The sequence below is a fragment of the Fukomys damarensis genome, unplaced genomic scaffold, assembly GCF_012274545.1.
Source record: "Fukomys damarensis isolate Sample0158 unplaced genomic scaffold, DMR_v1.0_HiC HiC_scaffold_16, whole genome shotgun sequence".
In the NCBI taxonomy this organism is placed as follows: Eukaryota; Metazoa; Chordata; class Mammalia; order Rodentia; family Bathyergidae; genus Fukomys; species Fukomys damarensis.
This window is the reverse complement of record NW_022900928.1, coordinates 10,451,367-10,476,019: the sequence shown is the minus strand read 5'-3', so window position 1 is coordinate 10,476,019 and position 24,653 is coordinate 10,451,367. Positions and strand designations below refer to the sequence as shown.

General features: G+C 51.0%; 1 protein-coding gene across 1 annotated transcript in view; it reads left to right on the top strand.

Annotated features, from left to right (window-relative positions):
• Nav2 (neuron navigator 2) overlaps positions 1-24,653 on the top strand; it is a 359,199-nt gene that overhangs the window by 214,490 nt on the left and 120,056 nt on the right. The gene's annotated exons all lie outside the window — the stretch shown is intronic.

Here is a 24,653-nt window from a genome sequence, read left to right as displayed (position 1 = left end):
CCGTGGACTGGAGGCGCCAGCCATGCGGTGTTCCTCCTCCTTGGCCGGTTTTGCACTGTGCCACTCCCTCTCTCCCCATGAACCTGACAGTAGCAGTCAGGAAAGAGACTGCTCGGAGCACTGCGGGCCATTGCTGGGTGGGACGGTGGAGGACAGAGGCTCCCCTTCTGCCTTTCCTTCCTCCACTCAGGATAGTGGAACAGATTTTTCTCACTAAGTGGTTTGCACCTGGAATGTCTTCAGAGGCTCCTGTGTGGAAGACTGGTCGCAGCTGGTGGCACTGCAGAGCGTGGTGACAGGTGGGGACTTCCAGAAGAGGGGCCTACTTACAGGAAGTAGGGTGTGGGGGCGTGGCCTTGAAGGGTGACTGGGGATTCTGGTCTCTCCCTCCCCTTCCCCCTCCCCCTCTCCTGACCACCAGGAGATGAGCCCGTTTGCCCCACTACATGCTCCTCACCATGATGTTTTATCTCACCATGGGTTCACAGACCCAGGTGACCATGGACTGGGACCTCTGAAACTGTGGCCAAAATAATCTTTCTTCATTTAAGTTGGTTTTCTCAGAAAGCTGACTGCCCTGCCATGCCAAGTCACCACCGAACACAGCGGGTGGCAAAATGGTGCGCTGTACTCGTGAAAGAAAGGCTTTTTCTAGTCTGACGACTTTTCCCCACTGGCTTTGCAGGTGACCCTAGGTGTCCCTGCCAGACTGTTGTTCCCAGCAAACTGATAGGAGAGGAAGCCACAGTGCACTTTGGGGCCGAGGCAGGACTCGGGAGAGGCTGTCCTGATAGGCCCTGCCCTGATTCACGGCAGGTTCCAGCCGGGTGTGGCAGCATCTCTGACGGAAGAGGAGAGGTTCTTGTGTCTCTGGGCTGATCCTGCTGAAATGACCCCAGTTTGCAGGCTTTGGGGAGGCTCAGAGGCGCAGGCTGCCACCTGGCCCCCGGGCCGGTGTTGGTGGGATCACAGATGACCGTGGAAGGTGGAGACTCACTCTGGCCTGAGCTGACCAGGGAGGCCAGAGGCAGTGAGTGGCCCATAGGTGAGAGATTTGGGGGCAGATTCAGTAGGTTGGCGACATTGATTAGATCACCAGTTATGGCAGCCGAGGAGGGCAGGGCTGGATGTCCTGTCATGGGGCGTTCACCTGACCGATGGCCCGGGTGGCTGTATCTCCCATCCCACCAGCTGGGGAGGCACACGTGTGCTTCTTCTCCTGGACCCTCCAACTTTACTGAGCTCGGGGATTCTGTGAGCCTTATCGGCAGCCGGCAGGCCATGTTCCCAGAGGAGAAAGAATGGTCGAGCTCCCTGCCAGCTGGACGGAGAGCCTTCCCTGGCGTTTCCAAGCCTGTTGTGTCCATCACTGGACAGGTTTGGCAGGCAGGGTCTGGGATTAAGAACATATTTCCTGGAGAACAGTCCTGTGGAGAAATGAAGTGTGATTCGGCCTTGACCCAGGCAGCCCAGCATGTCACCCTGGTCTAGTGGCAAATGTTGGCTTGCTAATTTATGGGGAAGAGAGAAAAAAGATGTTGTGTTTTTTTCAGGATGTGCTTGGGAGTTTCCTGGTTTGGTTCGGGTTTGTGTCCTGCCCACCTCCCTCCTGTATCCTGCAGGGCAGGAAGAGGAGAGGGAAACAGAAGTGGGACAAGGATGTTACCCTCAGGCCTTTCCTGAAACCTGCCCCGTCTTCCCTCCACCCACCTCCATCCTCCAAGTCTGAGACTTTCCAGGCTCCTGGGGTGGGAACCCAGAAACCTTCCCTCTGCTTCCTGACTTGCAAAGCTCCGTGCACAGGTGGTGAAATCCCATTCCACATGTGGCTCTGGGTTTATTGAGTGCTGCAGCTTGTGCCGAAGACACAGCATCCACAGGAAGGGAGCAGACACAGTAGCTAAGATCGCAGTGTTACAGAGGGAGGTCGTGGAGCAGGCCAGCATGGGTCAGTCTGAGACGCGAGCCACCGGGGCCGTGAGGGAGCGGTGGATTCTGCTGGGACATAAAGACCTCACCCAGAGTGGGGACGGAGCTCAGAGTGAGGGCTTCTCTGCAGCACGTGTCCTCCGCGAGGACACCAACCCGGGGACACTGGCACAAAGCTTCAGGGACTCTTGTGTGTGGCTCTCGGCACAGCACCCAGCAGGCACACGCTAAGCAGGCAGCACAGGTTCCTGTCACCGCGTCTGCCGTGGGGCCGGCACCAGCAGCTGCAGGACGCGTGAGCCGGGCCTCACTGAAATGCAGACACGGTCGGGCCCCAGCGTGTGACCTTGGGAGCCGCGCAGGGGCGAGTGGGAGATCTGCAGTGGGAGGCCTGTGCCGCGTAGGGCTGTGAAGAAGCCAGAGAAGGGAAAGGCAGCCTCGGGCCCCAGCCCGCGTTAGCAGGTGGCCGCCGTTCGTCCTCAGCACCCTCCTCTGCCCCCACTCCTTGCCTGCTGACAGCTGGATATTTCTTTCATCTGGGGCTGGCTGCGCTGAACCAGCCTAAGTGGCCACCTGGAGGATAGGACCTGGGCTTTAGGAAAACCCCGACCTCACAGGCTTCCAGTCGTGGCCTGGAGAAGCCCCGGGCCCGGTCCTGTTGTCAGGGGCTGACCACACGGGTTAGTATTCGGAGGCGACAGGAGGATGCTCTAGGGTAGGTCTGGAGATAGCGTGGTTCTGTGGGGGCCCCGCTTCTGGAAGCCGGGGACCCTCATCTGCAAATGCAAGCAGTGATGCCTGGGGCTGCCCTGCCCACAGAAGGAGGCACAGTGCCCGGGCCGTGGCGACCCCTCCTTCAAGCCATCCGCTCAGTGATGACGCCAGAAGGTGAGATGCAGCGGGCAGGGGAAGAGCACTCCATACAGCTCATCCGCTCCTGCCCTGGCTCATCCCCAGACCCAGGTTGGCAGAAGCCAGTGAGGTCGCTCTTTATAGATAAGGGGTTGAGACACAGCCATAACCACGAGTCCTGTGGGATATCCAAGCCCTGCACCAATGGCCACCATGCTGGGTTAGAGCCCAGCCACGGCTCGTGATGCCTGCGAGGGTCCCTTCCTTCCTGCCCGCCGTCTCCCAGCACAGATGCCCTCCCTTCTCAGGGCTCTTGTTTGATGAACATCCAAGAAGCCCACATCCGCATCTGGATTGCCCAGATTGGCCTGGGTCCCTTCGACAGCACTGCAGAGGTTGCCTTCCAGCTCATTCCAACCCACGGGTGTCAGCGGTGTCTCTCAGCACCTGGCTGTGCCCCGGAGCATGACGGGCAAGAGGAGGCAGGCCATGATTTGCTGCTGAGCCTGGGCCATCTTGTACTCCTTGCTTTTTGCACCAGCATTTGACCCTTTGAGCTCCTCACTGCATTACAGCCAGGAGCCCGAGGCTCATGCTGACCGACTGGCCAGGCTGTTCTCTCACGCAGGAGAAACACCTTCCAGACCTGCTGGATGGTGGGGAGCCAGGGCTCCTGGGCATTGCACCCTCTGGAGTGCTGGGAATCTTACATGGCTCCCAGATTCTGCTTTATATGGTGTCGTCTTCATTTTAGAAAAAGGAAAATAAAGATCCAGGGTACGCAGTTGTTTTAAGCCCTCGGAAGAAGCAAAAAGGTGACCTCCCGTTTTGTTGCATCTCCTTTCTCTCCCATGTACTGTAAGCAGAGAGAGCCGAAGGGTTGCGGGTCATCTCTGAGCGCCATTTTCCTGCAGAAAGTGTTTGCGTAGCTCTCGTGTAGAGACACAACCCAGTCCCTGTTTGTTTGTATCACCCAGTTTGACCCTTCCCTCCCAGTTAGTTTTCCAAGGGCCAGCAGCTAGAGGGGCTCAACAGATTTATGATGGCAGGGTGGGAGAACACCAAGTTCGAGGTGAGGTGAAGATGAAACATTTGGAGGAGGTTGGGCGTATCTTGGCCCTGGGACAGTAAGCCATGCTGAAAGACTCAAAAAGGCCCCGTGTGCCTGGGCTCAGATCAAGATAAGGAACTGAAATCGTGTTGGGGCCTCCTGAGCATCATGTTTCCTGGAGGCCTGGTGTCAGGGAAGACACTGCTGATGGGAGTAGCGGACCTGCGTTCTTTTTTGGGGGAATCGCTTCCTCTTCTGAGCCTGCTTCCCGTGGTTTCCTTAGTAACCTGACTCGCAGGTGTGTGATAAAGTGCAGAGGCGACCGAAGTTTAAAGCATATGGCGGCCAGGCTTGGTGGCGCATGCCTGTAATCCCAGCACTTGGGAAGATGAGGCAGGAGGATCTCTGTGAGTTCAAGGCCAGCCTGGGCTACACAGTGAGTTCCAGGTCAGTCTCAACTACATAGTGAGACCCTGTCGCAAAAGAACAAAAAACCAAAAAATTTTTAAAAAATAAAGCATGTGGCACCCTTGGAATGGGGCAGCATTCCTTTCATCTTTTTAATCTGCTCTCCTACTGAGCACATTTCCTGAGATGATGTCACCCAGCTTCCTCTTCTCAAGCGTAACGACCAGGTGCTGGCTGGATCACAGCTGGTCTGTACCTGAGTTCAGGTTCTCCAGAGAAACAGAAGCAGTGGGGAGAGAGATGAATGAATTGTAAGGCATCGGGGGAGACTGGCAAATCCAGCATCTTCAGGGGAGGTGCGAAGCTGAAGACCTGGGGAAGAGACATCCAGAGGCAGCCTGCGGGCAGGATCTCCTCCTCCTGAGAGGAAACCACTGCTCTGTTTTTCTTAGTCTTTAGCTGATCAGATGAGACCCATGCGCCACCCACATTACAGACATAACCTACTTCATTCAGGCTCTACTGATGTAAATGTTAATTTCATTTTTAAAAATCACGCATAACAGCATCCAGTCTGAGTGTTTGGATATCGTGGCCTTAGCTGCGCTGCGCATAAAGTCACCCTTCCCAGTCTTCAGCTGGGCTTGCTGTGTGGCCAGTGGCAAGGAGACATCTGAGAAAGCAGGGTGCTCACCTGAGGCCCAGAGACAGCAAGCAAAACACAGCCATGTGGATAAACACCTGTGAGGGCGGCCTCAAAGCGGATGTGTCCGGTCTCCGGTAGGACCACAGATCAAGCATTCTTAGAAGAATCGTTGCATTTCTGCCCGGGTCCCCAGGGTCCTGGTAAGAAATCTCCCTGGGAGATGGAGGTTTTGACCTTTCCTCTTAATCTTGGAATGATCACCAGGTGAGGCAGACTCTGACGTGGACACCTCTGGTGGGGCTGCTGACTTTCGAGATCAGGGAGATCAGATTCGCAGGCTGAGAGCAGCCCCCGACTGTCTCCAGAGCCTCCCTGCTATAAATCAAGCCTGCATCTACTCCTCGATCTTGAGGAAAGAGGGAGACGGGGCTCTTCGGGCATCTCCACGGTGGCAGCTGTGTCCCAGTTCCCAGAGCTCTGTGTCTGTGGCCGCCTGGTTCCCTGTCCTGATACGAGACATCTCCCGCTGTGGAGCAGTGACAATGTTTCAAGAGTGAAGCCAAGTCAAGTTATCAGAAACAGCACAGATGACTGTGGCACTGGCTCTCTGGTGAAGGTGGAAGGCCACAGAGCAGGGGCCTCCAGTGCCTGTGAGCAGGTGCCTGCGCCAGTCCCGCGGAGGTGGCGCTGTGATTCCCAGCAGCTCAGCTGCTCTGGAGCCTTTCTGTGTGCCTCGCTCTGTGTGGATCCCCTGCACATGCTGCCTCGCCTGCTCTTCACATCGCCAGTTCTTGGAGATAGAGGAGACCACCGAGCGGACCAAAGCTCGAAGAGGTTAGGTTTCCGGCTGGGTGTCACAGGCGGAAACAGCAGAACCAAGTGTTCAGTGGGCTGCATTCAAAGCCCAAGTCCACGTCCCCAGGCCCACTGTAGTGAGGACACTGGCTGGACGTGTGCTCAGTGCATACAGGAGCATGTGCACCCCTGACCCAGGAAGCCCCAAGGCACTTTGTGCAGCGTTAGCATGCGATGGAGCTGGTAGGCTGTGTTCAGAGGGAGAGGCTCAGGGTGCCGGGCTGTACAGCATCTTAGTAGCTGGGAAGAGGCTTGGGTGAAGGCCCTGGAGGCTGGCAGTGGGCAAAGGTGGGCCAAGTCTCTGCCTCCAAAGCATTCTGACCATTTCATTTCAATTAGCCAGGGTCGCAGGTCTTCGCCGCCGTGCTAGAAACACTTGTGTCAACATTCCCTGGGCACTCGTGCAGAAAGTGGATGCAGCCCAAATGGGCTGTGTGTGTGCTGGATGGAAATGGAAACCCAGGGGCTGCCCAGAGCAGCCAAGTCCTCACAGCCTCTGCTCACTGCTGTGCCTCCCGCGGTGGGCGCCCTGCTGTGAATCGTCACCCACCAGGTGGCGCTGCTGTCACTCGTGCCTGGACAGCTGTGATCCCCGAGTTTCTCCCAGGAAATTCAACTCCCCTGATCCCCCCAGCTATGGCAACCCGAGCCAAACCCACAATTATAAGCTCAGTGCCACCCTGAGACCACTGAGCCGTGCACAGACGGTCAGAGCTTTATTAATCAAGTGGCTTTTGGCTTCCTCTGTGGGAGTTGTTAATTAAAACCACTCAGCCATCGAGGGGAGGAGACCGAGGCCAGACACAGCCTGGATCTCCTGAAGCTATTGACACGGTCCACATGGACTTCTCAGTTGACTAAGCCGCACTGCAGGGGTGCATGTGTGCGGGGCTCCATGGGAACAGCCTTCGTGTAATGCCCTGACGCCCCACGCCCTGGGAACAAAGACCCGCCCAGCCTGGGACCAAGCACACACGGTCGTCAATAACGCTCCCGGTCAGAATACCGAGGATGGCGCCTACTGTTGACCGAACACGCCCACGAGTCATGGTGCATGCAGCTCTGTGTCCCTTCTCTCCTGTCATCCTCGCTGTGATCTCTGTGGCGTCAGAACCCTGCTTCCCTCTCTCCACACGAAGATGGGGACCTGAAGAGCATCTCTCCCCTAGCCCAGGCCCCAGAGCTGCTGAGCTAGGGAAGCTGCACTCAGGGGCAGACGCTGGCTTGGCCACTCACCTCAGGCCTCACGGAGCTGTACAACGCCTGACGTCCGACTCCTCTCCTCCCTGAGACCTGTCTCTCCTCCTGGGTTCCCACCTCCAGTTTTCTTCCACGGGGAGAACTCAGAGCGAACCCCAGACTCTTCCTTGTCCCTGGGCACAGTCGCCGTGCCTGTCAAGCACTGCTGTTCTGGTTTTCTCTTTCTGTTTCTCGCCCAGGTAATGCCTCCCACCCTTGCTGGTTCTCCTGCCTCTGATCCCATCCTGCATGGACACATAGGTGAGGGCCACTTTCGAGGTGCACTTGTGGTTGGGCTGTCTGCTTGCCCTTCCTCGGTGGTTCGACGTTGTTATTAATGCTGGCTGTCGCCTTTTCTTTCTTTCTTTTTATTTTTTATGTTTTTGGTACTGGGGATCGAATTCAGGACTTTGCATTTACAAGGCAGGCAGTGGCACCACTGAGCTGAATCCCTGGCCCTGTGTCGCCTTTTTTTGTGGAGCCCTGGAAGTCAGCATCACAGCTGTCACACTGTAGTGGCCATAGCAATCTCACACCCCCCAGGTCCAAGAGCAGGGAGCGTACGTCCCACCCTTCCATGGAGGAGAGCTTCCATCTTGGGGGGAAATAGTCTCTCCTCCTGTGATGCCCACCACGACACACGGCCATCCCTCTGAGGTGCCCACACTGTGGCTCCAGAGAAGCTCCGATCTTGTCTTCCTCACACTCTGCTGTGTCCTCAGTGCCTAGGGCCGTGCAGGTAACTAGCACCACACTGGGGGGTTAATAAACAATCCACTGCCCGCAGAGCCATCCTGTTTCTGGCTGCTCAGGGACACAAACACTGTCCTTGGTCTCACTTCGCTGCAGCCTCACAAGGGTCTCTGTGTCTAATCCACCCACCTTCCCAGTTCTTCAGGGGTCTGCTCTGGTCTCCCAAACACCTGTGACACCTCCCAGGTGGCTCCTGCCACTTCCTTGCCATCTGTTTGCATAAACATCTGCCCCCTCCCTGGGCCACTTTGTCCCAGACCAGGGCAATTCTGTCTTCTTGCTTTGGGGTAGCATGACTGACAGGAAGAGGGTGGTGCTGCTTCTGCTGCTGTGCTCTCCTGAGGACCTTCCTGTGGCGGGCACCTTTCAAGGACCAGAATGGGGAGCCCTGGAACTTGTTAAGATCCCCCTTAGGGACATGGAATTGAGGCTGGGAGCCTCTGAAGGGTGTAGCCAGTCTTATCAGGCTTGAGGACCCGTGCTGCTGCCTGCTGGGTTTTACACTCCAAGAATTGAGGATTTGTCTGGGTTTTACAGCCCTGACAAAGCCTAAACTTCATCTACATTAATCAAATAACAACATGGGAGGTGATAAGTACCTGCTGGTTGGACACTATCAAGGATCTGTTTGTTCTACGTGGCAGGTTGTAAAGAGTTTGGAAAAAGGCAGAGGTTTGTTTAGGAAAAGGTATTGATGAGCCTGCAGAGTTCAAAACCCAAAACATAGTAGAAATGTTTGTAGAAACCAGTTATGAGTGGCCTGGAAAATACTTGGACAAATTCCAGACGATCAACCTTGAGGAAGAGCTGGAAGTTACACCTAAATGTGTCATTACCTAAGCTGGGGATGGTGGCACACACCTGCAGTTCCAGCACTCTAGGAGGCTGAGGCAGGAGGACTGCAAGTTCGAGCTTAGTGTAGGTGACTTAACAAGACTTTGTCTCAAAAAAGTAGGGACTGGGTTGGGGAGTGGTGTAGCTCAAGGCCCTGTGTTCAGTGCCTGGAACCAAAAGAAAATAAAGTCTAAACAGTGAGGTGGCCATTAATCAAAATAAGTAAAACATGTGCTGAAAGCCAGACCTTTAGGATGTGGTCAGGGCTGTTCCGAAGGATCTGAGGCTATTGTTCCTGATTCCTGGGTGGATTCAGCAGATTCTAGAAAACGGCAGAGAATACAGGATTCTTGCACAAGGGGAGGACAGAGAGCAAACTTGTCAACAAACTTGTGTGTTGTTTCCTGGTCATGCGAGTAGGGTCAAACATCGGCCAGAATTGGTCCTTCTGAAGATTTTCTAATGCATGCCCTGTCCTAACATAAAAATCTTGTGTGCCTACTTCCTGCCCAGATCCTGATCAGAGGATAGAGGGGTTTGGAGACAGTGGACAGTGGCTATGGGAACATGATACACTCACTGTCTACTTACTAGCCGAGACTCCACGGATGCTACGGTGGCTTCTAGCATGACAGCGACAGGTGATGATGGTGCAGAGCATAAAAATGTTTCTGTGTCGAATGTGCTGTCTTGCTATGCAGAGTCCGTGGATTTCAGGTTTGCCCCCAGCTGCATTTAAATTACGCCTTCCGCTGATCCGTCTACCATGCCTGTCCAAGTGCAAGTGTTTGAACAAATTGAGGGAAGCAAAGAGCACGATGGCACACATCTGTCATCTGGCTACTCTGGGAAGCTGAGGCAGGGAGATCACAGGTGTGAGCCCAAACTGGGCAACTCAGCGACTTACCAAGATCCTTTTTCAGAGTTAAACAAACAAACAAAAAAACAATGAAAAGGGCTGGAGATGTAGCTCAGTACCAAAGCCCCCCCGCCCCGGGAGGGGGCGCTAATCCCCAGGATTAGAAGGAAAAGGAAACATCAGGCACCTTTGGTCTGTGCAGCATCAGATAGCTGTTATGGCTGAGAGGTAATTTGAGTGTCTGGTAGGCGACTGGCTGCAGCTCGGTTCTGCTCCTGGAGTCCCAGCCTGTTCTCTAGTCTTCCTTCCCCTGCGTGCTCCTCTGGCTGCCAGTTTCCCCCTCCCCTCGCAGTTTATGCCGCTCTTGCTGCAGGCCACCGGGTTTGCCTGGATGCTCAGCTGCTGGCTTCTGGGTGTCTCAGCCCACGTCCCCTCCAGAGCCCCCACAGCGGCTGTACTGGTGCTGGGCCTGCCTCGGGGACCTCACTTGCAGCGCTGGTTCCAGCCCCAGCCCGGGTGTACACGCGCGAAAGGACAAGTGAGGGCTTCACCCTGCCTTCACCGTAGTCTTGCGTTAGTGGTTTGACTGTATTCCCGTCTTGGGACGGCGAGGCGACCTGCAGCTCGGGTTTGGGGTGCCACGCGTGTGTTAGGCACAGCACTAAAGTTGTTCCCAGCCTGGAGAACGGGCTCAGGCCTGGCTGTCCTGGAGTAGGACCTGCTTACTGTTGATAGTACTGGACTTGTGCTCGCTTTGGCAGCATGTGTACTAAAACTGAAAGGATAGTGCCAGACTTATTTGTCTAAAGCAAATCCAAGGATACACCGCATTTCTCCACATGTGTAGCACGTACACTAGCATATAAGCGACTGGATTCTTACCTTTCATTTAGTCACTCATTCAGTCCATCCAGAAACACCTGAGTGCCTGGCTTGACAGTGCCCGGCATTATTCTAGGGGTTGGCGTTATCAAAGCAATAATAATGATCTCCAAATCGTCATCATCATCAACATTAGGATAATGATAGTTCCACTTTTTTTTGAGACAGGATTTCACTATGTCGTCCAGGCTGGCCTCTAACTCATAGCCACTCTCCTGCCTCAGCCTCCTGAGCGCTGGCATCTCTGTCTTTTCTGATCTTGTCAGATGAGTGTCCAGGATGCAAGGAAGTAGACATGCAGCTGTAATAAATACAAAAAACTGCACCAAGCTTCAATTTTGTCATTAACAGACAGAAGGGGGGCTTATGTTACAGGGATTTACGGAACACACAGATATAGTAAATTGGAAACTCACGAGTGAGCACTTTGCGTTGCATTTCCTTGGCCAAATCAAGTGACTTCTCTGTGTCTCCTTTCTACGTTTGAAAAAAAAACAAAACATGAGACCAAGAAATGGTGTCAGTTCCCCCCGCCCCATCTCACATTCCGTAGTTCCATGATGCTGCCATCCCGGGCGTTTTACTTGCTGCTCTAAGCCTTTTCGAGAGCTGTCACCTTCCATGTCTGGTGTCCTCTGTGTGGCGGGGAAAGGGCAGACCTCCTGTGTGTCTCGTGAGTCGGATCCGGGAGCGGGAACCGGCATGAAGCTTGAAACAGGTGTCTGGTCCCTGAGCGCTGTGGTCTGGGTTTCGGTGTGAGCTGAACTGTATCTCCATGTAAATGTCCTGGGTTCAGTCCCCAGTCCCGCCTCGCCACCCAGCCAGAGACTGTTTACCACAGCCTGTCTTACCCAGATAAAGCAGTGTGGCTTTCGGGCTTGGGGTGCGTGCTGGGAGCGTCGTGAGGCTGTGAGATCTGCTCGTCCTGTATAGTGTAGTGGATCAGCCCATCTCTGATACCTCGGCCAGAGCCTTGATGCCCACATACCTAACCTGCACCCACTTCCACGGGTGTACGGCCCATTCAGGGGCAAGAAGTCGGTGTGGTGATTCTTTGTTCTCATTAGTTCTGAGTTTGGACTTGCCGGGAAGAAAATGCTTCTTAGCTATATATGTGTCAGCTCAACGGTTAGCAGACTTTTTATTTTATTTTATTATTTTATTTTTTTATTTTTTTGGTACTAGGGATCGAACCCGGGACCTTGTGCTTGCAAGACAGGTGGCAGAACCCAGACTTTTTATTTTTAAGCTCATGCCCCCTTAAACAATATTAAGTCTTGATTTTGCGGAGCATCAGAGGAGGGAGGACCCACAGAGAGGAAGGCTAAGAATAGAGGTGCCTTTTCAGAATCACTGTTGTTCGTAGCCTCGTGCAAACAAAAATTTTGTGAAACACTAGCTATGAAATAGATCATTTAAAAATGGGCCTTTTTATTTGTTTGTTCAGAATGATAAATCTACCCAGAAAAGCGGTGCACGCCAGTAATACCAAGGACTTGGAAGGTGAGGCAGGAGGATCACAAGTTCAAGGCCAGCCTGAGCAACTTAGCAAGACTCTGTCTCAAAATGAAAAATAAAAAGGGCTGGGGTTGTAGCTCAGTGCAGAGGTCCTGAGTTGAAGGCCCAGTGCCATAAAAGAGTAAATATGTAACACTGAATATGCTTTCAAGCCTTGCCCCACGAATCCCATGGCCCAGAGATGCAGGCGTGTGACAGCTGCCTGGGCCCTGTGTCTGAGGTGATGCTGCGTGTCGCACAGGTGGCAAGGGCCCAGGCTCGGTGCACACTCCACTGCCCTGTCTACGTCTCTCGCTGAATCTGGAGGCAGGTAATCTGAGCAGCCTGGAGTCGCCAGACCTGGCTTTAGCCTCTATCTGTGAAGGCCAGAGCCGCATCTTTCTGTAGCTGTCCATTTAAGGAATCCCATTCAGAGCGAGTGCCTGGCATACCGACAGCCTTGATGAATGTCCCTGGGCAGAAGTTAGCATCTGACACACCCTGAAGTCCTTTTCCACGCAGGTCCTTCTCACTCAGCGTTCACTTGTCTGCAGGAGCTGACTCCTTTCCGACCCAGGGCTGCCCGGCACACAGTTCAGGGTGCCATTGAGGTTCCTTCTCCTGAGAAGCCCTTTCTGCCCTCTTCTTGCCTGGCCCTGCTGAGCCGCCTGCAAACACTGACTCATTGGCTTCCCACAGCCACACACTGAGGACCCAAGGTCAGGGATGGAGTTGATTCTTCTCCAACGCACAGAGAGATTCGTGCCCGTTCACGGTCGAGCTACATGGATCCTTGCTGGACAAATGCCTCCAGCTTCAGATGTGTTCCCCACCTGCAGCCTGGGCAGAGACCTGCAGTGGCTCTCTGAGCCCTTCCTGCAGCGTCCTGGGGCCCTGGGTGATCTTGTGTTTGCTGGGATTGGGCCAGGATCCCAGAACCTTTGTGCTTTCTGCCTCTTTATGCAGAAGGAACCATTACTCACCTTCTTACTGTATCTGTGGTCAGTAAACCGAGCCTTCCAAGGTGCAGTTTAGGTAAGACAAGCTGGAAGTTGTCTGAACCTGATCCAGAATGTGAGCAGGTTCATCTCCACACGGTGGAGACCATGGTTATCCTGGGGGTGGCTGTGTGAAACCAGCAGAGGAAGAGACACTAGAAGTCCAGGTCCGTGCCTGAGGGCTGAAGTCACTTCACACAAGGAACAAGCCATCCTCAGAGCCAGTGTAATATGAACTTAGTGTGAAACGGGGATTTGGGTCATAGAGCTATGTCAGAAACCCCAGGGTCAAGCTGGGTCTGGTGGTGCACGCCTGTAATCCCCAGAACTCATGAGGCTGAGGCAGGAGGATTGCTGTGAGTTCCAGGCCAGCCTGAACTATGTAGTGAGACCTTGTCTAAAAAGAAGGAGAGGAAGAAATAACCCGGGAACAATAAGGCATAGCAGCCTACAGAAGGTTGGAAAATGTGTCTCTGTGTAGCAGAAATGCCTGGGGATTTTTTGACAGTGCAGAAGGCTTTTCCAGGTTAAGGCCATGTGATTACAATGCCCCCGCCCCTTACTCGTGCATGGTCCGCAATGTCCTGAATTCATTTGCCTAGCACCATTCACTGGAGGCCTCACTTGCTGTGTGGGTTTCCAACACATGCACTGTTCTGAGGCTTAAAGACTTTAATGTGCAGATCGTGAGTTAATTGATATTTTAGGAAAAAAAAACATGGGAGTTGTAATAGCTGGTATAAAGTCCTGATCTGAGGGAGAGAAGGGTTATCAGGAATCAGCCTCAAGCTAGGTAGGGGACCCCTTACACTGCCCTGCTACAAGAGTCACATTATGGCATCTAATTATTAGGGCAACTGAGGCAAGTCTAGTTGTAAGGCAGCATTGTTGTCAATTTTGCCCTGCGAGAGAATTACTTACATGTGTGTTTAGAATGTAGGTTGAGGGGCAGATTGGTAAGGTTAAAAGGTAGGTTGAGGAAGAGTTGGAACACAGGGTATTTTGAGGGTGGAGTTGTAGTCTATGACGCTGTACTGGTGGATTCAATGATGTTTTTGCATCTATCAAAACCCATAGAGCTGTACAATACAAGGCGGGCATGGTGGCACATGCCTGTAATTCCAGTTCTCAAGAGGCTGAGACAGGAGAATCGAGTGAACTGGAGGCCAGCCTGAGCTACAGAGTTAGTTCAAGGCCAACATGGACTATATGGTGAGACTGTCTCTAAAAAAAAGAAAAAAAAAAACAGGGCCAGGGATTTTAACTCAGCAGGAAGCACCTGCCTGGCAAGTGCAAGGTCCCGAGTTCAATGCCTGGTACCCCACCCCCCCAAAAAAGGAAAGCTGTGCCATGCAGAGTGAATGGTATTGTGTTATAAATGATGGATTTTTGTTAATAATACTGGTCCATTGATTGTAACAAGGCACCACATTAGTGAAAAATGTTAAGGTCAAATGTTTGGAGAAAATAAAGGAACTTTGTTGTTTTTGTTTTGTTGTTTTTTTTTTTTTTTCATTTTTTGTAGTTTTCTTATCAGCCTCAAAATGCTTTTTCTTTTTTTTTTTTTCCCCAGTACCGGGAATTAAACTCAGGACCTTGTGCTTGCAAGGCAGGTATACTGCCAATGAGCTAAATCCCCAGCCCCTAGCCTCAAAATGATTTTAAAAAAATAAAATCCACTTCCTTTATTTTTGTGGTGCTGGGGATACAACCAGGGCCTGTGCATGGTAAGCAAGCATCCAACCACTGAGCTACACCCAGCCCTTTATTTTATTCTTGTTTTGTCAGGGTTTGTTTGAAGCCCACTAACAATCGCCTGCATATCCATTAAGCCAGCGCCTGGGAACATGGATTTTTCTCAGATTCCCCTGATGCTTTGTATGTGCTCTGAGGTTGAGGCTTCCTGGATCTCCGGACGTCTTCTTTCGCCATCTGTTTTGTGCCAAGAAGGAGCTTAAAAGAGCTTTGTCTAGGGAGCCGTCTCCTGTGTGTGAGGGTGTGTTTCATCTTTCAGAGGGTGGACAGGAAGCTTCCTGCTAGTGTGAGAAATACTTGCTCCAGTCCCACTGTGACAGTGGAACCACAGGAAAGAGAATGCAGGCAAAACCGACGCCTAGGCACGGCCCCGTCCATCTCCAAAGTCTGTAGCAACGATGCAAACTCCCATTTTAAATAAGCAGTCATGGATTACAGTAAATCACAGTTTTACATATGCTTGTTTAAGTAAGGGTCATCAGGGCACTGCTGTTATAATCCCTGGCTCTCTATTTAAGTACATATTTATTAGCACAGTTATGGCTTTTTGAAAATTAAAATCCTTATGGCATTGTTATGTGTGTAGATCCTTAGGTGAGCTGAAATTAAAATCTGTTAGAAAGACTGCTGTTAGACTTGAAGAAAGTCATATTGCGTTTTGCAAAACACTCAGCCTTGAGTACGGCGCAGGAGTTTTCCAGGTGGCTCCGTCACTCCCTTTCCAGGAGTTTGGCCAGAGCGAGGCCCACCAGGGACGAGACGGAGACTGTGCAATTTGGGGTGACTTGTGAATTACAGCAATGCTGCACGTCCATTTCGAGCGAACAAAGGCCTTTAGTGTGGAAACCTTGGCAGAGTGTGTGGAGGCCCGCTCAGCTGGGGTTACACACCAGCCCCGCTTCGGCAGAGGTGTTGCTAACAAGAGCCTGGGGATCTGGGAGATGACTCAAACCGGATGCGCCTTTTGCACATATAAAAGATCTGGAGTTTAGTTTTCACTAGCTTTTCGGAGGGCTCCGTCATTGCAAAGAACTGTAGGGATTTCTGCTTTAGATAGTGGTCTCTAACCCTTTTGGGGTTGTATTTGTTTTAAAAAGGCTTCTGTGCCGTGTTATTGGAATAGTATGCATACTCTTAAAACATAGGCAAAGCACAGGAATCAAAAAGGACGTGATACAAAGGAATCCAACAGAAGCACTTGAGTTTGAGTTTTCATTCCTGAGGGTCATCTTGTGCACCCCTGCAGAGACCACTGCCTGAGACCCAGGCTCCTCTTTGTTCCATGTGAGTCCCACATCCCCTGGGAAGCCTGTTGAAATCCAGAGACTGAATCAGCAGATTCGGCACATCTTGGCTATCCCCTTGCTCCTCTCTCTCTCTCTCTCTGTTTCTCTCTCTCCTTCTCCTCTTTTCTGGAGATTGAACTCAGGGCCTTTTACTGAGCTACAGCCCATTTTAAAATTCAGTTATTTTAACACACAGTCTTGCTAAATTGTCCAGGCTGGGCTTACACTTGCAAATCCTCCCTCCTCAGCCTCTTAGAATGGTTGGATTATAGGCTGGCACTACTATGCCCTGCTAAGATGACTCCATTTCTCAAAAGCTGCCGGGTGAGGCCGATGCTGTTAGTCTTGGGTCATCCTCGGAGTGTGCAGTGCAGGCTGAGGCGTGTGACTCCGTGTGCCTTCTGTTCTCTCCCAAGCTGCTCTTCCACACCTGGCTTTAGGGAATGGAAATGGCTCATGTCTGGGACAGCAGCTTCCCCCAGTGAGGCTTCAGGGGCCCCGGGGACCCTCTAACTCCTTTAACTCCTGACTTGGCCCTGCCTTTTGCCGCTGTGGCCTCTGTCCCTAAGGCCTGCTGGAGCTTAGCAACATCTTGGATGCTCCCCAGAGAGCTCTGCTCCAGTGATTTGGGCCGGCAGGAGTCCATTGCAGACCTGTGGGCCATTCCTTCTGCAGCAGCCTTGACTTCCAGCTGCACTGCAATCAGCAGGTTGAGCTGGGCTCTCCCAGTCACCTGCAGTCCTTAGCCAGTGCTCCGTGAGATGGAAGGAAATGGAGAAAAGCCAGGGAAGAGGCTGGCACCCTTTGAACTGTGACTCTTCCCAGCACCCTTGACTCCTGACCATTGAAGACACTTCTGGGCAGTGACATCTATTTGTTGCACTCGTGTTTTGTCCTCTGAGTCGAGATGGCTCACAGCACAGCCACAGATGACTATTTTAGCATTGAGCGAAGAAGGGAGGATTTCGCTAGAGATGCAAACTGAACTCTCCTGTGCTCCTAGAAAGAGCAAAATGAAAGATGGGAGTTTCGTGACACTCTGAAGAGCTGCAGTCCCAGGAGCGGTGGGAAACAGTGCAGACAGGTAGGGAACAGTGGGGGTTTGAAGTCCTTGCTCCCCTCTGCCACACCCCAGCAGGGCTGGAAGGGCTCCCCCAGTGGCACGAATGAGAGCCAAGGTGCTAGAAGCACTGGCCAGTACGGTATGGCCATGACAGGGGAGAGCCTTTCTCGACCACCCTGCTCCGGGTGTCTGGATCGTGTGTGTTGTCCAGTCTGTGTCACTTACTTGTAGTTGTCCTGTAACCCACCACAGGGAACCTCACTGAGAAAGATATTCTTCCCTTGAACTTTTTCTCCAGAGGCTGCCCTTGGTTTTGCTGTGTCTTGTGTCAGTTTTGGGGTAGCCCCTAGTCAAGAAAAATCTTCATGTTCTTTGGTTGGAATGCACCTTTACTTGACTTACAGAAGACTCGGGCTGGGGATTTAGCTCAGTGTTTCCACCACCTGCCTCGCAAGCACAAGGTCCTGAGTTCAATCCCCGGTACCAAGAAAAAAAAAAGAATACAGAAGACTGTGCTGCGAGTAGGGTATGTACTGTGTCTCTGGATTTGCAGTGTGGAGTGAGAGAGCTTGCTGGGTGAAATCTGCCACGTTTGCCTCAACATCCGTGTCTTAAGAGCCTTTTCAGGATAGAGTGCTTTCCAAAGCAAAATTTTAAAAAGCCATCTGAGTTTTAGTGCCATAGTTTTATAATCATCCCTGAAAAATTGGACCCATTTTCCCCCGTCACGTTGGCACTTCATATGCATTTTCTTCCTCCCTGAAGTCGGGGTAGCAGCTGCGTCTCTTTGGTAAAGCTCGGCGCTCTTCAAAGTGGGGTTTAGCAGCTTTGCTAGACCCGCTGCTCCTGTGTCCTTCTATGACCGGGAGTGGGGCTTATTCATCTGACTTCTAAGAGGTCCTAGCCTAAAGGATCCCTTTAGAGGTTCGTCTAGAAACTCAATTTACATCCTAATAAACTCCAAGCAGATCGATGTCCCACCGCGCGGGGCTCTGAAAACACCCGTCGTCATCTGGGGTTGGATGTTGCTGAAATGTGCAGCAACTCGGGCTTTTCATCTGCCGCCTCAGTGTTTTCAAGCTTACAGAACAGAGTGTGTGCTAATATCCATGCTCCTGTATCTATGTTGATATTGGCACAAGGTATTCCAGAGGCTTAATTGCTTTATTCCATTTTTCTTTGCTATGTTCATGTTTAAACCAAAAGTGGGTCCAAAAAAAAAAAAATACAGGCAGGTTGACGAGTCTTTGAAGAAAAGCCATCAGCTAGGATTGATGGGGTATTTTTCCTTTCTACTTTCATTTCTAGCATGTGAGAGGGTTTTTGTTTTTGTTTTGTTTTTCTTAATGTCACACTCTATTAGAAATGTGCCCAGTGAGAGTGATTTGGTACATATTTCTTTCCCTCCTGACCTCTTCCACTTCTGGGGACAGACAATTTCTGCGGAGATCAGTGCTAGTCGGCTGTGTTCCTTACACACGGCTTGTGAACTTCAGGAGTGAGAGTCGCCTCTCCCTCCCTCCACAGGTGTCTCACAGGCCAGTTTCACTGGGTGCCACATTGTTGCATCATTGCGCTTACACCAAGCCTTGGGCTCAAACACCTGTGCATTTGATCTAACAGGTCCTATTGGATCGCAGAGCTTTTTTGTACCTAGTGTCAGTTCGGTGCCTGTTTTGTGGAAAGCTCCTTGTAATAGGCACGTCAGCCTCACAGGTCTGTCTTGGCTAGAGGGTGATGAGGGCTGCCCTCTAACCCTGTTCTTCTCCCAAAGGTCTGCGATGACTCAGGCAGAACTCCAAGCCCTGTGTTCTGAAAAATCCTTAGAAGGAAGTATCATTGAGAACAAGTCCTCTAGGAATGGAGTACAAAATGATGGAAACGTGGAAAACTCACTGATCTATTTGCAGAGGAAGCTGGAGCCAGTCACCACTGCGTAGCACCTTCTCATCTCCCTGGCATGCAGGCACCGTGTCAACCCCACCTGGTACCCATTGTCCTCCTCGGGGTGCTCAGGCCCCAGGCAGCCCAGATCCTCTGTGTATCCCAGTCTTCCAGCAACAAGGAGCTGCACGCCCCTCTCCCGACACACTCACTCGTCCTGTTTCTCCCTGCTTCGCACGTGTTCCCCGTGAGCCTAGGTGGACCCTCCTTGGCCTGGCAAGCTCCAGGGCCACTTCAGGAGCGGTTTACACAGCTCTCTGCTGTGACTCCTGCCCCCGTGCCCTCAGAGCCTGTGGTACATTCATCTGCTGTGCCACTGTGCGTAGCGTAGAAGGCGTTTGTGTGTCTGGGCCCTAGTAGATTTGGAGCTATGGCAGGGCAGGAAGTCGATCTGCATCTCCAGCCCAGGAATACAGGTTCAAAGTCTGGAAGCCGTGATTCGTGCACCGCCCGTAGCGCAGTCCTCAGCAGGCATTCTCTACAGCTGGCTCTCACGAACATGGTGTATGTGTACACGGGCCTTCCGTTACAAGAGGCAGAATGTATGTTTGAACCTCAGCCTTCTTAGCAGAGTCACCTTCCAGACCCTGGCGCTCCTGGGCCACCTGTTGTCCCTTTAGCAGAGCGAAGGCTCCCATTATTTCTATCCCAGGAGTCACCGGGAAAGCTTTGTGGGGAGGGAACAGAGCCCCCCACCTCCATCCCAGCAGAACTCCGGGATAATGTGGGAATTGTTCAGGGCTTAGGGCTCAGGCATTAGAAAGTCACCAGCACCTCCTTAGGCACCAGCACTGATTGTTTCTCTCCTGAGGAGGAGGGGTGACCCTGGTGCTCTGGGTCTTGTCCTGGATCACTGGGGTCCTTTGCTGTGACCTCAGGATAAGTTGCCTCCTGTCCACCCAAGGTGAGCTCCGGGGTCGGAGACACCTGCTTTATCTGAAAGTTGTGCTTTCCTCAGGATTAAAACTCTTCCTATGCCAGTGGCTCAATAGCCAATCCCTAGTTGAATTTAGGTGCAAAAAAACACATTTTCCGCTGGACCAGAAGAGTTACTTAAAAACATAAACTGAGCTATTGTCATGGGTAGATACTAATTTAGAAATAAATATTTTAAATCGGGTTCTTGAAGGTGAGGCAGGTTCTAATGACAACTGTCTCCAATGGTGAGCTGTCTCCCAGGGAGAGACACGATAGAATCGATCTTGAAGGACATCGATTAAAACTATGGTTGCCAGGCATAGTGGTTCATACCTAGGATCCCTGTACTCAGGAGGCTGAAGCAAGATTTCCATGTGTTTGAAGCCAGCCTGGGGTGAATTCAAGGCCAGCCTGAACTACTGAAGACTCCGTCTGAAAAAAAAAAAAAAATTACATATACTTTTATATATTTGAATATATTTTTATAAACATCTGGATGAAGCAGTAATGTCCCCATTTTCCTGGCCCCTGCTTTGCTCCTGGACCCACACCAGAAGAAAAGTACTTGCAGCTGGTATCACTGTCAGAGTAGAGGCACTGAGCTCCCTGGCTTTCGTTCTCGATGCACATTTGCGAAGGCAGAAAGACCCAGTTTCTCCTTTATCTCTCCCTCCACTCTGCCACATAAAGTCAGATGTCCCCACAGCAGGTTCAGTCCCACCTCTCTGGGCCCTCCCTCTTCCGTCTCTGTCCTGGGCCTCAGGAGGGAGCCAGGGTCTGTATGCACCCAACCCGCCACCTCTCTCCATGCCCAGGTGCATGTAATTACCCAGCCCTATGTGTTGTTCCCCCAGCAATAAAAATCCAGCAGGGAAATGAATGCTAAAATTAGTCTGTTTGTCCTTTGACAAGATCTCCCCAGTCGAAAAAGTTTTGTTTATCTAACTCGCTGGCCAGACTTTGCTAAAGTCAGAATGTAACTACCATGCCTAATGGCCCATGAGATTGTGTTCTGAAGAGCTGTATTCTCCTTGAAAGGACGTTGGATCTCAAGAGTCCAGCCTCTGGCATTTTCAAGGAGAGTTTTTGTTTTTGCTTTTTCTTCCTCTCTTTGCGCTGTGAGCTGGATGCAGCAGCCATTGCTGTACCCTGATTCACTACATCTATTGGTGGGTGTGTGTGTGTGGTTGTGTGTGTGTGTGTGTGGCTTGACAGACAGATGGAAAGATTGATGCATGATAAATACAGTGACAAGTAGACAGTTTGGTTTGACTTGCTTGGTGTCTTTCTTCTGAGATAGTGTCTCTCTGTGTTCTTCTCTGACCTTGAACTCATTATGTAGCCCAGGCTGGCCTCAAACTCACGGTGATCCTTCTGCCTCAGCCTCCCAAGTGCTGGGATTACAGGTGTGTGCCACCATGCCTGCAATAGCTGTGTATCTTATTTGTCAGATTTGCCAACATTTAAGAGAAGAAAACCCTCTTGTCACTGTTCTTACAGAAACTTTTTGCATAACCTTGCCCTGTGGCCAAGTCTTCGTGCTTCTTTCATCCATGTGTTCATTCACCCCACATAAACAGTGTAAGTACTTAGAATCAGCTGTACCTGTAGGATGTAGATTTGAACGAAATATGGGACTCTTTGCTTTCCAGGAGGTGTGAGAAAGAGAAGCACTAAATACAATTATACAGGTAATTACCTACTTATAGTTGTAATCAGCATTTTTTGTATTGTAGGTTTTATTGAGATATAATTTATGTACCATAAAAGTCACCACTTTGGGCCTGGGATTTAGCTCAGCACTTTGGTGGCCTGCCTTGCAAATGCAAAGACCCAACTTCAATCCCCAGTACAAAAAAAAAAAAAAGTCACCACTTTAAAATGTACAGTTCTGGGTGCCAGGAATTTAGCTCAGTGGCATTGCTGCCTGACTTGCAAGCACAAGGTCCTGAGTTTGATCCCTAGTACCCCCCCCAAAATAAAAGTACAGTTCCAGCTTGATGTGGTGCACACCTGTAATCTCAGCACTCTGGGAGGCTGATGCAGGAGGATGACAAGTTGAGCCCAGCTTGGGCAACTTAGCATCTTAGATCCAGTCTCTAAATAAGAAATTTTAAAAAGGATTGGGATGTAGTTGCATGTGAAGGCCCTGGCTTCGATCCTCAGTACTGCAAATAATAATAATGAAAATGTTAATGACCATAGTGATTAATAATAGCAATGATAAAGTGTAGAATTCAGCAGTTTTGGGATAGAGTGCATTTTTGTTTTAAAATGGTACCATTGTGTGAAAAACGTAGCTTACCCTTCTGTTTTATTGGCACACCCACCAACACTTGGTTTGACTTCCGGGAGCAGATTTTTCCCTCTGTTGGCGTTGAATCATCCGGGATCACTAGTGTCAGAAAGCGAGGGGAGGGCAGGGGAGCACAGGGGAGCGCACAGGGATGTTCAGCTGGGACTTGGTCTCCAGAAGCTGCCCCCGGAGTTCCTCTGAGCCGCACTGGAGAGGCAGCCCGGCCCCTTGAGGTGTCCTCCCGCCCTCTCTCTGGCTGTGCTCCCTCTGGCAGCCTCACACAGCCTCCCTCTGGAACTTCTGCTCTTCTAAGACAAGATCCCCACGAAGACCCAGCCACGGGTGGGAGGGGCCGCAGCTTCGGGAATGCTGGAGACCTGCCCCGCAGGAGCCAGGCCTCAGCTCTGCAGACACAGCGGAGAAGACAGGGACAGGACGCTGGTGCTTTGGCACCATATTGCTGGATTTGGGATACGAAACGCTGTGCTTCCGGATACCTTGTTGGGGGATCCGAGAGGAGCCAGGCAGGGACGGAAGCGAAGCGGGTAGACAGAACGCGCAGCGGCTCTCTTCCGTAGGGGCTGGGCTGGCGGCGTGCGCGTCCTCTGCCTATTCACACAGGTCCAGAGGTCCTGCAGAAGACAGCTGGGGGCGCTGCCCGCAGACCCGGGACAGCATGTTGCAGTAGTGCTGTCACAGGCTTTGGGTTTGCGATTAGTGCTCCTTCGCAGCACAGCTTTGCAGTTGCCACAAGCACATCACACATCTTAATTCTCTTCTCATCCCCTTCCCTCTCCTCTCGCCCTCCTCCCTCCGTCTCTTGCTCCCCTTCCCCTTTGCAACAGATCTGTCTCCCTATTGCCTAGTATCTGTCTTTTATTCTGCTCTTTCCTTATACTTTAGTTTTTTCATATGAGAGGAACCACGTGATATTTAAACCTGTGTCTCATTTATTCCTTTTAACATTATGGTCTGGAGATGTGTCCATTTTCCTACTCACGGCTCAAGTTTATCTTTATGACACAGTATTGCACTGTCTGTAAACACTGCTCCTTCTTTTTATCTGCTGATGTCCTCAGACTTTTGTGACAAACTCTTTAAGATACCAGTGCCGCAGGTGAAGCTCACCCTTGTAGACACTTCAAGACCATGACAACCACAGAGTGCCTGCTATTTGCCAAAAGAGGTGTCACACATCTGTAATCCCAGCACTCTGAGAGGCTGAGTCAGGAAGATCCTAAGTTCGAGCTCACCCTGGGCAACTTAGCAACTTAATAAGACCCTATCTCCAAAGTTTAAAAATATAAATAAGGGAGTGCTGGGGATGTAGCTCAGTGCAAAAGCTTAGGTTCAGTCCGCACTACCACCACTCATAGAGGGTATCAAGTAATCCAAAAAATCGTATAGGGCAAACAGTCAAATAAGCAAAAATAATATAAACAAAGGAAATATAACTCTCAACCTGCTAGATATCCAAAATGTAAGTTTATGTTCCTTAAAATTAGAAAATGAAGGGCTGGGGATTTAGCTCAGTGGTGCTGCCACCTGCCTCACAGGCACAAGGTCCTGAGTTCAATCCCTGGTACTAGAAAGAAAGAAAAGAAAAGAAAGAATTCTAGGAACATCAGAGGCTAAGAGTAGGAAAAATTTATTGAGAGAAAGACAGCTTCTGTTTAAGAGAGACAGAAGGGGGACTGGAAAGTGGGGTTTTCATGTCACAAAACCAATAGGTGGGGCAGGCATAAAGTGGGACAAAACTGTAGCAAACTAATAAAATCCAGTGGAAATTCACAAGGTAGGCATGAGGTGGAACAAAACCATGACCAACCAATAAGATTGCAAGTACATTCACCCAGGTAGTATTGATTAAATAGGGATCCAATGGGAAGACAAGCCACACAGCAAGCAGCAACACAAATGAACATGGAATTTCTGGAAAGGAAATGGGCTAGGGAGATGGACGTCTACTTAGAATATCCATCACTGCTGTTCATCTCTAGGGGAAGTAGGTAAGTGCAACACCCTTTTTTTTATTTTTTATAATGCTGACCATCAGGGAATGCGTCTTGATTGTGTTTTGTACTGGCTACTTCAGGGCCGGCCCTGTCTGTCTACAAGATACCTAATTAACTTACCTATCTGCAGTACCACCACCACTGTCGTAAACAAATTGCAGGACACTTTCATATTTATCTTATTTTGATGCCCTCCTTGTGATCCTCTCACGTTTCCCAGGCTGTGATATTCCCAAAGTTGATTAAAAACCCCAGGACATAGAGACACAATTTGCCTCTGATGGTAAATGGTCTCTTGTAGCCTTCATCTTTCCTCTTAAACCTGCCCCCCCACCCTCCCCGCACTTAACTGTAAGATTTTTGCCTCTGGTTTGCTAATGACTTGTCAGCTCCATTTGTACGACTGAGGTAAAACACCTGCTTGTATAGCTGCTGACGTTAAAAAGTATGTCATGAATGCATCCGATGCCTAATTTTATTCATGAGCTTCCTTCTGCTTCATAGATTCCTGTGAGTTGGGCATAATGAAGCTGAGGTTTTTTTGTTTTGGTTTGGTTTTTTTTTTTTTTTTTT